The sequence below is a fragment of the Panthera tigris genome, chromosome B1 (assembly GCF_018350195.1).
Source record: "Panthera tigris isolate Pti1 chromosome B1, P.tigris_Pti1_mat1.1, whole genome shotgun sequence".
Lineage (NCBI taxonomy): Eukaryota > Metazoa > Chordata > Mammalia > Carnivora > Felidae > Panthera > Panthera tigris.
The window spans coordinates 49,947,500-49,960,772 of NC_056663.1; positions in this window are offsets into that span (position 1 = coordinate 49,947,500).

Consider the following 13,273-nt stretch of genomic DNA (forward strand, 5'->3'; position numbering starts at 1 on the left):
GTTGTGGATGTAGTTAGAAAAAAGGAAGTCATACTAAAGTGGGCCCTTAATCCAATATGACTGGTGTCCTTATGAAAGGGGAAAATTTGGACACAGGCATGGATGTAGGGAGAACACCATGTGAATGTGAAGATGGCCGTCTACAAACCAACAGAGTGGCACGGAACAGATTTTTTTTCCCTCAACAGCCCTCAGAGAGAACCTTGATTACAGACTTCCGGCTTCCAGAACTGCGAGACAATACATATCTGTTTAAGCCCCCCAGTCTGTGGTACTTCCTTAGGCGGTCCTGGCAGATTAATACACCTCCCCACCCCACTCCCAATAAATTTATTTCCTTTTGTGTCCCACCAGCATTTGTAGACAAGTAAAATTATCATGGTTCACTACAGCCTCAGAATTTTTTCTTTTTAGATAACTTTGTTTATTGCTTACAGCCAGGGGAAACTGAAATCTTGCATATGCTATCCAAAATTAGAACTAGCCCCAACAATTTAGAAATGTTTAAAAAATTATTTAATAAAAATAAAAGAATCTTAAGACACATTAAACTGTATTCACATTACTCCAAAGTTTCTTTTTATATTTGTGAACACATACATTTTCACATGGTTGGAATCATTGGCTTTGTGCTTTCTTGTGTTCTGTGTTTTTCATTTAACATTATTTGATAGAAATCATTCTACAGGGTGATACTCTTCATATTCTTATTTAAATAGGTACGCATTATTTTTGTGCCTTTCATGTATTATCGGTCATTTGTTATTTTCTAATTTTTCACTATGAATATTTTTATATAGTTTACTCTTTAAAAACATACTTCTTTTGAACTATTTCCTTGAGGTACACATGCCCAGAAGAGAAAGTCCTGGATTCCAGTTTCCTAGTTTCTGTTACATTTTTTCCCCATATTCTCTAGACAGGTTGAGCCCATCTGTGGTTTTACCAGAAATAAAAATTAAGTGCAGATTTTTCCATAACGTTGACGTCATTTAGTCTTACAATTTAAAAAATGAATTTCCCTATTTAAAAAGCTTTCCTGGGGCGCCTGGGTGGCTCAGGCGGTTAAGCGTCCGACTCGGCTCAGGTCACGATCTCACTGTCCGTGGGTTCGAGCCCCGCGTCGGGCTCTGTGCTGACTGCTCAGAGCCTGGAGCCTGTTTCAGATTCTGTGTCTCCCTCTCTCTCTGCCCCTCCCTCGTTCATGCTCTGTCTCTCTCTGTCTCAAAAATAAATAAATGTTAAAAAAAAAAATTAAAAAAAAAAAGCTTTCCTTAGTTTCCTTAGTTTTTACTTATATCACTACTAGGCAGGGGGCCCCAGGCACTTTGAAAGCATCTGGGTTTATAGTGCTATTTTACCGACATAGGAGCGATGTGCAATAGACACTAGTTCGCTGGGGTGGCCTTGGGTGGTCGGCCTTCCCTCTCTCTTAGCTTGCAGCTCCCGCCGCTCCTGCGAGTGCCCCCACCGTGAGCCGCCGGCTCCCTTTGGAACTGCACCCACCAGGGGTCAGCGTCCGCCTAGCTTTGGGCTCTGGCTTCCCACAATGCACCGGGACCTGTAGTCCGCGAGCCGGGAGGGGACCAAGCGGCGGCGGCTGAGCCCGGAGGGTTTGGGGCGCGCGGGCCAGGCGTCCGGGGGGCGGGGCGTCCAGGGGGGCGGGGCTGAGGCGGGGGCGGGGCCAGGCGCCGCAGCCGCTGTGGCCCACAGCTGTGTGGCTCCTGCGGGCAGCCGCCGGGATTTACGTCGCACCCTTCCCAGCCTCGGGGAGCTGTCCACCTGGCGCTGTAGTAAGGTAGGGGGGCTTCTCAGGACCGTCCCTGTGGCGGGGTGTGTGTGGAGTCTTTTCTTGTTCAAACTGGAGAAGACTTAAGCTGCCAAAATTTAGACATGGAGCAACCGGGTTGGCTCCAAGGGATCTGTTTTAAAACTCTTTTGTCTGCGACCCCTTCTCGGCTCCCTCTAGACTCTGTTGGGCTTTGGGAAGCCTGATTTGGGGAGTTTGTGCCTGGGTAATTTCAAGCTCTTGGTTCATCCGTTCTGCCTTGTGTGTGCAGACTTCGGGGTGGGGTTAGAATGTGTGAGAACTTGTGTGGGTGTGGGCTGGGTTTCTTCGGATGTGTGCATGTGTGAGAACTCAGGAAAATTTAGATGTCGGTCGGGGTCTGTTTCACAGTGTGCGTGAGGATCCTGAGCCCCTGCTGTTTCAGGTAGTGAGTGGCGTCTGTCGCGTGCGCCGCCTGCGACACCCTATCCGGAGGTGGCTATCCTGTGATCGAAAGCCAGTGGGTGTCCTCAAGTTATAATAGACCCAAACACACCGCACCCCAGGACTCCTTCCCAGGACCTGCTTCCCGGCAGTCCCTGCTGCCACAGCCAGAGCCCCCTTAACAGCACAGCTGAGCCTAGTTTGGAGATCGCACAGTTTGAGCTTTCCAAAAAATAAAGTTTGCCAAATTGAATGCACTGAATGGAGGAGTGGGCACCTGCGATAGCTTAAGCTTGTTGGCGTCTGTCCTCCTCAGCCTGTTTCTGGGTCACACTGCATGGCTCCATTCATTCAGTCTCCCTTCCTGGTAATAATGCCAACCCAAAATAATCCCATCCTGAAAACTCCAGGCTTTGGTTCTAAAATGATGTCCCTTTTGCCCACTTCTAAAGGTTCAGAAAAGCCCATTAGTCCTCTGATCCCTATCCCCAGCGTAAAATAAATTATATTTTTAAAGGTATATAGATTTTAAAAACCCTTACCCTATATTATATCCATTCTAATCATTATCAATTGATTGATTTTACTTATGATATACATGCAGTTTCATTTATTGTTTAATAATAAAGATTATAACTAGGAAAGCTAAAAGATATATTCTTCAGTTGAACGTGATCCTAATTAGCAAACTAGCTCATCATAAAAGGCAGAAGATGGGAAATCAGACAAGCTTGATTCTAAAACATTTCTGCCTAGAGGTGCCTGGGTGGCTCAGTCAGCTGAGCGTCTGACTTTGGCTCAGGTCATGATCTCACGGTTGGTGAGTTTGAGCCCCGCTTCTGGCTCTGTTTTGACAGCTCAGAGCCTGGAGCCTGCTTCAGATTCTGTGTCTCCCTCCTTCTCTGCCCCTTCCCAACTTGTGCTCTGTTTCTCTTTCTCTCAAAAAAATAAAATAAAACATTTTTGCCTCCAAGAAGAGAACTGTTGGATGATTAAATTTTCTTTATTGTTCCTTTCAAATATAAAATGCCATGAATCAACACAGATTTTTTTTTTTTTTGCTAGACACAGCTCTTGATTGGAGATACCAATAAAAACTAAGAAAATTCTTTCGAACTGTTACCACCTTACCTATGCCCAAGGAAAGAGGGTAGGTCTAGAAATTGTTAGGATTCTAAATTTTTGTTAAGCAGGGATTCTTAATGGTCCTTAATGCTGTCTCTGGGTACTTTGCTCCAGAAACGTCAGTTTTCTATCAAAATGTGAAATTATGAATTACTCGTTATGTAAAATATTTTCTATTTGGAAAAGATTTGTATTCTCCACATTTAACATTACTGTTATTTTATAGCATTATGTATTTATGAGTAAAAAGATACAAACCTTTAAAAAACTAAATACAAGAAAAAAATTGTGTTGGTATACATCAGTGGTTCCCATCATGAGGTCTTCGGTTATTGGCAATAAACACAAAAGATAAAACCAAAATCCAGTATGTCGTTAATAGTCACCAACACCCATAAGAACGAGAGGGGACTCTTTGAAGCTTAAAAGGAGCAGTTTAAGAACATGTTAGAGATAACTTTGCATAGTACATTGTAAGCATCAGTGAGCCCATAGCCTCAAGAGAGTCATGTGGAAAGACACCGACACCCACATAAGGAAACTTAAATACAAATTCGTGGGCTCACAAAAAATAAGCAGATCAAATGTTTCCTATATCAGCTGTAAATATATGCATTTTAGTTAGCTTAAACAACCCATTGCTTTTACAGTCTTCCAATGCCCTTATTCAAAAATGGCACAGCTGGCACAGTTCTTGCTTCTGAAGGAGATCAACTTAAAAACTGACCTCTAGCCACAAGCTGGTTTACAGGAGTTAGCACAAACAAGCAACTCATAATTTACTCCTTTCTTGAGCAGATCTTTATCAGGCACCTACTAAGTGTAAGAGTGGACTCACTGCTTTAGTCTACTCCTTGTGAAAAATAGCTGTAGGGAAGATCTCTTATTGGGGGCTGTGTCATCAGGACCATACAGTTAAGGGCCTGGATAGTTCTTGCCTGCTAAGGAAGCAAAAGCATCTTTCAAAAGAACCGTGAAGGGGCGCCTGGGTGGCTTAGTCGGTTAAGCATCAAGACTCTTCTGGCTCAGACCATGATCTCATGGTTGGTGAGGTCGGGCTTCACCCTGACAGCATGGAGCCTGCTTAGGATTCTCTCTCTTCCTCTCTGCGCCCCCTTCCTTGAATGCATGCGCACACGCGCTCTCTCTGTCTCAAAATAAATACTTTTTTTTTTTTTTAAAGAAGAAGCACCGTGAAGACCAGAGGACCTCAATTTAAAGACACACCAATTATTTTGGAAGGAGAAGGGGATAGAGAAAATACCTTTAAATATTTCCCCTCTGGCTTCTATCCCTTATGGTGCCAATTAACAACAACAACAAAAAGACACCAAATTAACAAAAAAATCATTATATAGTGATACTAAAATTATTCTAATGATGGAGTCATGTAATATGAGATTATAGAAGCATTAACTCAAGAGTTAATCATATGTGAACTATCCCAACTTTACAATAAAATCACCCTATTTGTTCATATTCATATATTTATTCAATAAACATCCTACCACTGTGCTAACACTGGAAATGCAAATAATCTAACCCCTGACTTTAAGAAGCTGATTTAGTTGGGGAAATCAACCTACAGATAATTCCAAGAAAGTGTGTGCTTGGTATGATGATGTCTGCTCATGCTGCTATGGGCTCCTATTATGGTTTGGTGGAGTTGGGAAAGGCCTTCTGGAAAAGGCAGTGCCTGAAATTCATATGAAAGAATGACTTTTAGCGAGGAAAGGGGAGGAAGAGTTCTCCAGGTAGAGGGGACAGGTATTAACAAAATCATGGGGGTGAAGTGGCAATATAGGAGGCCTACAAAGATTAGAAATAAGACTGAAGAGAGAGGTAGGGGTCAGCGCAGAAAAGGCCTGGGCAAGGGGGAGGGGAGCCACTGAAATCTTTAGCGGGAGAACAACAGGGTTGTATGTGCTTTAGACAGTTACTCTCAAGCCTGAGTGAAGGCTAGACCTGGGAGGCCAGGAGGTAGGTGGCGATAGCAGTGATTGGAAAAGCAATGATGAGGGCTTAGCATTTGTAGAATGCATTACTATTTCTGGCTTTCTCATATTTTCATTTGGTTTTTAGAACCACCCTTTGCAATCAGGGTAGGGTAAGATTCATGTCTTCATTTTCTAAGTGCTTACCTGAGTGCTTTGTGTGCATCATCCTTGACCCTCATAATAACTCTGCAAATTAAGTATTATGAGGTTACTCTACAGATGTTGATACTGAGGCAGAGTCAGAAGTGGCTCCAGATCCAGTGTCTAGTGCAGGATTCATTCTGAACAGCAAGTGGGTCCTGCCCCTCTTGAGAATGAGGCAAGACAACCCTTCTAGGCAAATCTATACCCTGGAAACACCTCTCAGGAGTCAGCCTGGCAAAAAGACTGAAATACCAGTTTTTTAAATTTTATTTATCTTGAGAGACAGAGACAGCATGAGTGGGGGAGGGGCAGAGAGGAGGGAGACAGAGAATCTCAAGCAGGCTCTGTGCTGCCAGTACAGAGCCCAATGTGAGGCTCAAACCCACGAAACCGTGAGATCATGACCTGAGCCAAAACCAAGAGTCTGATGCTTAACCAACTGAGCCACCCAGGCACCCCTGCAACCCTAGCTTCCTAAGTAGTTCTGTCTTTGCATTTAAACGTCCCATTGAACAAAACAGTGTGACAGTTCCTCAAAATAGTAAACATAGAATTACCATGTGATCCAGCAATTCCAGTTCTCGGTGTATTACCCAAAAAAGTGAAAGCAAGTCCTCAAACAGATGTTTGTATGCCTGTGTTTATAGCAACATTATTCACAGGAGTCAAAAGGGGGATCAACTCAAGTGTCCATCAGTGGACAAATGGATAAACAAAACGTGGTCTATCCATACAATGAAGTATTATTTACTCAGCCTTAAAAAGGAAGGACATTCTGACATGTGCTTCAAGACAGATGAACCTTGAGGACATCATGCTAAGTAGAGAGCCAGTCACAAGAGAACAAATAGTGTAGGATTTTACATATGGTAGAGATGGAAAGTAGGCTGGTGGTTGCCAGGCACAGGGGAAGAGGAGAGTGGGAAACTGCTGTTTAATGGGTAGAGTTTCAGTTTAGATGAGATGAAAAGATTTCTGTGGATTAGCAGAAGTGATGGTGGCACAACAGTGTGAGCGTGCTTAATGACTCTGAATGGTACACTTAAAAATGGCTAAAGTGATCGATTTTATTTTACCACCACCGCCACCACAAAAAAAAAAAAAAAAAAAAAAAGCCTATTGAGCCTATTGAGCACTTTGGTCAGATGACCAAAGTCCAGAAACTTTAAATAAATTTGTGATAAGAAGACTAGGCAATGTAAGTCAAAAATTAAAGCAGACATCTCAAAAGGCCCAGCCCAAGCAAAGAATGCTGGCTGGATTCCCGGAGGACAGATTACGGAAGTGTAAAGTTGGAAGGTCCCAGAGGTACCGTTTAGTTCAACCTCCACCTTTTACAGATGAGCACAGTGAGACCCAGAGTCGTCAAGTGACTTGCCCAGGGTCACTGAGCAAGTTCAGGCAAAGGGAGAATTTAAAGCAAAAACCTGGCCTCTGCCAGACAGTTGTGCCTGGTACTGGCAAGGCACCTCTTTGAGCTGACAGAGGTGTGCTTTGGCTTTCTTTCTAAGGAGAAAGAAACCAGGATTTCCATCTTTATTAGCCTTGCTGCAGTCAATGCAGACGATTACAATTACTGCAGAGATTTGCATGCTTGGCACTGGTGTTTGGTTGCTGGCTTTGTCTAGGTATCAAGGTGAGGTGGGAAAGTGGGGAGAAGTTAGAGTTTGTTCATTCATTCATTCATTCATTATCAAATATTTGAGGGCCTCTGTTGTGCCACATATCCTTTCCAGTTTCCAATTTTTCCATCAAGTAACAGCTGTCTGCTAGCTTTATTCTAGATGCTGCTCTGCCAATCACCCTTGGACATAAACTCTAAGTTGCATTAACCTTCCTGACTTACAGAAAGGTCAAGAGGGGAACAGATACAATTGGAGGGGAAGTGACGTGAGGGTGACAGATACCAAAGAGAGTTGTGCTTCCCGAGAGGAAGCCACATGGAGCTAAAGGATTCTCATTAGGACGTGTGTCTAGTGGCTGCAGACCCATCAGGATGGGAGTCCTACTCATGTAACTCTCCCCGGCACAGACAAGTGTGGGGATTGCCTGAAGTTCTTAATGACTGCATGGAGGGTCAGTGATACCCACAGTGGGAACCCCAAAAGATAAACAAAAAGAGTGATACACAAGAGACAAGCAGAGGTAGAAAGAGAGAGATGTGGAAGACAGGGCAATCTGGAAAAGCCCTGACATTCATGGAATGACACCCCTATTGTGAGGCCTGTAAGGATAAAGCCAGGTTGGCCCTTCACAACTATGTGCATAAAGGTGAACGGAGGCTTTTTTTCTTTCCAGTGTATGGACTTACCTGCTTTCAGGAGATCTTAAGTATAGGACATAAGGTAAAACAGAACTTAAAAAATAAGGCACTAGGGTAGTTCAGTAAAACAAGCACCAGATTTGAAACCACTTAAGAAGGAAGGGCACATGAGAAAGTCACAGTGCCTGGCGTAGAGGAGACACACATTATATTCGAGCTAGATTTAAAATTGTAACATGTAAAAGTGGTCATAGCAATGAAGCAGAAATAGATTCTACTAGGCACCTGGGATGAGACGCTTTGGCATGGAATTTGGCTTTATGTTTCTTGGAAGCCACAATATAAGAGGAAACAGGTTGGGTTACATCATATTCTTATTCCGGCAAGATAAAATATACAGATTCAACTATAGAGAAGACCTTTTTTTTCCTCTGGAACTAAATTCAAAGAAGGATTTATCACATAGGCTCCCTTGAATATAATTTTGAAGCTGTGGACAATATCTTCAATACTATTTTATAATCCACTCTGAAAACATCATGCAGATAGGAATGGTTTTTATGCAACTAACACTTTTAGCTTTGGTGGAAACTATCTGGAGTTATCACTGGAAGTGTAAAGTACTTTTCTGTTAGAATGCTGTTGTGGTAGGATCCCAGGGGAGTCATTTTCAGGAAGTTACCTAAGGATGAGTCATCAGAAGAACTTGGGGAAGCGGACAGAATTGGACACCTGAGCAGGAAAAGGCTTAACTGTTCATTGAGTTTAGTCATCTTTACTGTCATAAAGAAGAGTATCCCTTGGCAGGAAACAAGAACTGAGTGGCCCAACAGGCATTTAAGCTTTGAAGCAAGAATAGAATAAGCCCTGTGCTACTCTCGACACAAGATGGCAGGCTCCAGGAACAATAGTACCTGCTGCTCACGGATCGGCCAGCAAGTAACAAGCAGGCAGTGAATTTACTTCATGTTAACTAAACAGGAGGTTGTGAGGTAATGGAAAGGCCACAGGCTTTGAAGTCAGATAAATCAGGTTCAATTCCTAGCTCTGCTACTTATTAGCTATGTGATTTCACAAATTACTTCCTTTTTCTCATCCTCCATAGGATGGTAATATTTTCCTTTTATGAGTCATTTTACTGATCAGGGATAAGATGTATAAACAAAAATAGTAATGGTAGCTAACAATTATTGATGCTTACTTTGGATGAAGCATTATGTGAAGTGCTTTACATGCATTATTTTGTTTATTCTTCAGAGCAGTTCTCTGTGGTACATACTACCTGGCACCTAGGTTCTCAACAGTTGGTGTGTATTAGTATTATTGGTATCAGTTATAATAATAAACTGAGTAGATAAAAATGAAGGAGGCCATCTTTGCCCTGGGAACTCGTGCTTGGAATAGGGGTCAGCAAACTTTCATCCACAGGCAATCAAGCTCATATCTGTTTTTGTATAGACAGTGAGGTAAGAGTGTTTTTTACATATTTACATGGTTGAAAAAGTCAGAAGAATACTATTTCATGACAAATGAAAATGATGTAAAATTCTGCCCATGCTGTAAGAGATGATCACTCCCACCTTTTTGCCCGTGTACCTCCTATCACAGCACCTGTCCCTTTATATTTACTTAGTCTATGAATCCTTCAAAGTTAGGGAAGATGTCCTAATCGCTTACTTCTGGGACGTGGTAACCTCCACGTGTGAAGGCCGAGAAGGAGAATCACAGTATTCTAAAGGAGGAATGAATCTCCAGCTCAAGAACCTGGAAAGATAGGTAAGAAATGGGGCAGATAAACGAAAATCCAGGCATGGAGGACCCAGGGTAGCAAAGTTCCTGGCTGGGTTTTTGTTTTTGTTTTTGTTTTCTGAAGAACATTGAGTAATTCCATTTAGGAGTACCCTCAACCCTAAAAGACAACACTCTTCAGAGTATTGGCATCATAGCTTCCTGAAGATAGACATCACAAGACTCCATTGTAATTTAGAGAAGATGTTTCAGGAAGGGCTGAGCTAATATGGTCCCCAAACCACATGATGGTAATGGAACAGGGTATATGGATAAACTTGAACACATAGATAGCTAACTGGACGGAGGAAGGCCATCTCTTCATGCAGATGCCTCACATGAGTTCTTGTCACTCTCGTCTGAAACTTCAGAGTCTTGACACTGCAAAGGGGCCTTATCTAGTAGCCTCTTGATATTTGATATTCTGTCAGCCCAAGGGGTTGTATCTGCTCTTACAGAGAGCAGAGAGCTGTTGCCCATAACTTCGATCTCTTCATTGGGCTGTCACTAAGATCTCAAAACCTTTAGTTTGCCAGCATGGTTTGAATTTTGATTTGCTTTGAAAACCCAGACTCCTTATCATCTCCTAGCCTGCTGCATCTTATCAGCCACTTTGGGCTTGGTCACGCCATTTTGTGAGGTCTTCCTGTGGTTTATCTCCATCAAGTTGGCAGTTCACTGTGCAGAAAAGCTGAATGTCATAGAAGCATACTTACCAGTTCCTCCTTTAGGTTAGTAATGACGAATATTCCAGTACTAACATTTTCTTTTATTTATAAAAGAGACTCTCTTATAATGGTCTCGTTTGTAAATCAGTTGTCTCATTATCATTAGAAATTTACTTTCAGGTTTCGTTCTTTCTTCGACTTACCAGATTTGGGTAAAACCAGGGAATGGTTACTGTCATAAAGTGGGCCCTCAGAGTTTCTAGTCAATTCTTTTTTATTTTCCTAGCCTCTCTCCTGTTCCCCAGAGCAAGTTTTCAAACAGCCTCTCTTCTCCTTAAACCTCCCACCAACCAGGTTCTCCTTGCTCTCCACAAAGGACCATGCCCACTACTTTACGGGGAAGATAGAGGCGGTCAAACAGTAATGCCTTGAGTTCCTACTGCCATGTGAAAATGTCTGGTTAATTTTGCATGTATCCTCTGCTCTTTCTGTACAGTCCCAACTCAAGAGGTATCCTTCCCTTGAGTTAGGGCCAGCCTTTAAATCTGTGCCTTGGCCTGTGCTCTGGACCTTCTCCACTCTCCTTCTCAGGGACCCCTCCCAATGATTGCTGAGTTCTTGGCACTAGCCTTTATACATGCCTCCATCTCACCCATCTGAAAATCACTCTCTCGGACAGCCCTTGTCTTCACGACATGACTTATTTAAAAAAAATTTTTTTAAATGTTCGTTTATTTGAGAGAGAGAGAGAGAATGAATAGGGGAGGGTCAGAGACACAGGGAGACAGAGGATCTGAAGTGGGCTCTGCACTGAAAGCAGAGAGGCCGAGAGCAGGCTCTGCACTGAAAGCAGAGAGCCTGATGTGGGGCTTGAACTCACAAACCATGAGATCATGACCTGAGCTGAAGTCAGACACTTAACCAACTGAGCCACCCAGGTGCTTCCACAACTCAGCTTCTTGATTTAGAATTGTTTCTATTCTACTTCCTCATCTCAACTCTTCAGCTTTCTTTACTCTGGCTTGTACTCTTATCACTCCACTGAAATTGTCCTCACAAAGGCCACTGACTACTGCCGTGTTGTTGACCCCAGTGCATTTGTCTTATCTCTCAAAAGCATTTGACTTTACTGACTACATGCTTCTCTTTGAAGAGTTCTCTTCTTTTGGCACTATACTTTCCTGGGTTCCTTTTTCCTCTTGCTTTCTTCTTGGGCTCACTTTCCTGTGTCACCTCTTCAGTGGTAGTTCTACCCTGGGCTCTGCCCCCACTCTTCCCAGCGTTCTTTTGGTTCCAAGTAATAGGACCCCAATTCAAATTGAACTGAACAACCTACCAACCAAACCACCACTACCACCATCACCACCACCAAAAACCACAACAAAGGAAATGCATTGATTCATGTGCCTGCTGGGATAGCCGGTCCAGAGACATAAAATAAGGACGTCACAAACAGCCTCACTCTATCTCTTAGCTTTGTTCTTCCTGTGTTGACTCCATTCTCAGGCAGCCTCTTTCCAAATGATGGCAAAATGCCTGCCAGCAACTCTAGGCTTATATCCAATCCTCTTAACAAACAATGGAAAAATTTCTACCCAATTTCTCAATCTGGAGTTCTAGGAATCAGTTTTTGAGTCCTCTTCCCCCACTGCTTAATCACTAAGTCCCATCCCAGCTTCTAAATATCTATCCCCTCTCTGCTGCCAGTATTTTAGTTCAGGTCACCACTTTTTGTCTATATTCCTGCAACAGCCTCCCAGTGATTTTCTCAATTTTTTCTTCACATTCCAACCAGGGTCATCTTTTGAAAATGTTCATCTGATCCTATCACAAGCCTTTGATGACCCCACATTGGTGGGAAGCTAAAGGCAAGTTAAGTTCTGTAAACACTCGTGTGATTCAGCTCTTGCTTGTTTCACTTTTGACTTCATCTCTTGTTCTAGGCAGTTCAGCCATAGATGCCAGATTAGCCGCCTGTCTCCCGGCTGTGCACCTTTTCACGTAGCGCTCCCTGCACCTGGACCATTTCCCTCTTGAGCCCCCTTCCTCATGAACCTCTACTTCTCTTTTCAGTTCCCACATTAGATACAACTGTATTGAGAAAAGCCTTCCATATTGCATTGTGCACATATTTTTTCCTGTAAGAGCGTTCTACTTTCCCATCTTAGCAATTATCACACTCTGTTGTAATTGTTAAATCATCTATACCCCGCAGCAGACCATATAGTCTGCGAAAGCAGACATTTCCCATGTTTTATGAAATATCCTCAGCATCAGAGTAAGACACTCAATAAATATTTATTGCAATTGTGACATAAAATGAGACATTATTGTCCTAAAGGATTTTCCAGTTTTCTTCTAGATTTTAGAATCTGGGTTGTTTCAATAGGCTATTGGAATATCTAGAATACAATGTCTACTGCCTTTTTGAAACTATGCTTATTGGTCCTCCTTAAAGAATAGTAGTTTTCTTTCTTTCATTCTTTCTTTCAGGCACAAGTGGGGGGGGGGAACAGAGAGAGTGAGAGAGATAGGGGGAGGGAGAGAGAGAGAGAGAAGTGGGACTCACCCGGGGCTTGTGTTTTTTCCTTAAAGAATAGTAGTTTTCTTTCTTTCATTCTTTCTTTCAGGCACAAGTGTGGGGGGGGAACAGAGAGAGTGAGAGAGATAGGGGGAGGGAGAGAGAGAGAGAGAAGTGGGACTCACCCGGGGCTTGTGTTTTTTCACCCAAAGCAAGGCTCATGCTCACCTGAAGTAGGGCTCAAACCGTGTGATCATGCTCTGAGCTGAAGTCAGATGCTTAATGACCGAGCCACCCAGGCACCCAAGAATAGTAGAGTTTTAGAACCGAAGAGGATCCTAGCACTCATCTATCTCCCTTCATTTGGCCGATGAGAAAGACAGCCCAGAGGGACTGTAACATGTACAAGCCACAGAGCTAATTGGACTAGAACTCAGAGCTCATGACTTGCAGAATGGCTTCTTCTTCTATGGCATCATGATATCAGCACTTCTAACAGACTAGTGTAGTATGATTATTATATTAATTCAAAGGAATCTTATTGCCTCTAACCTC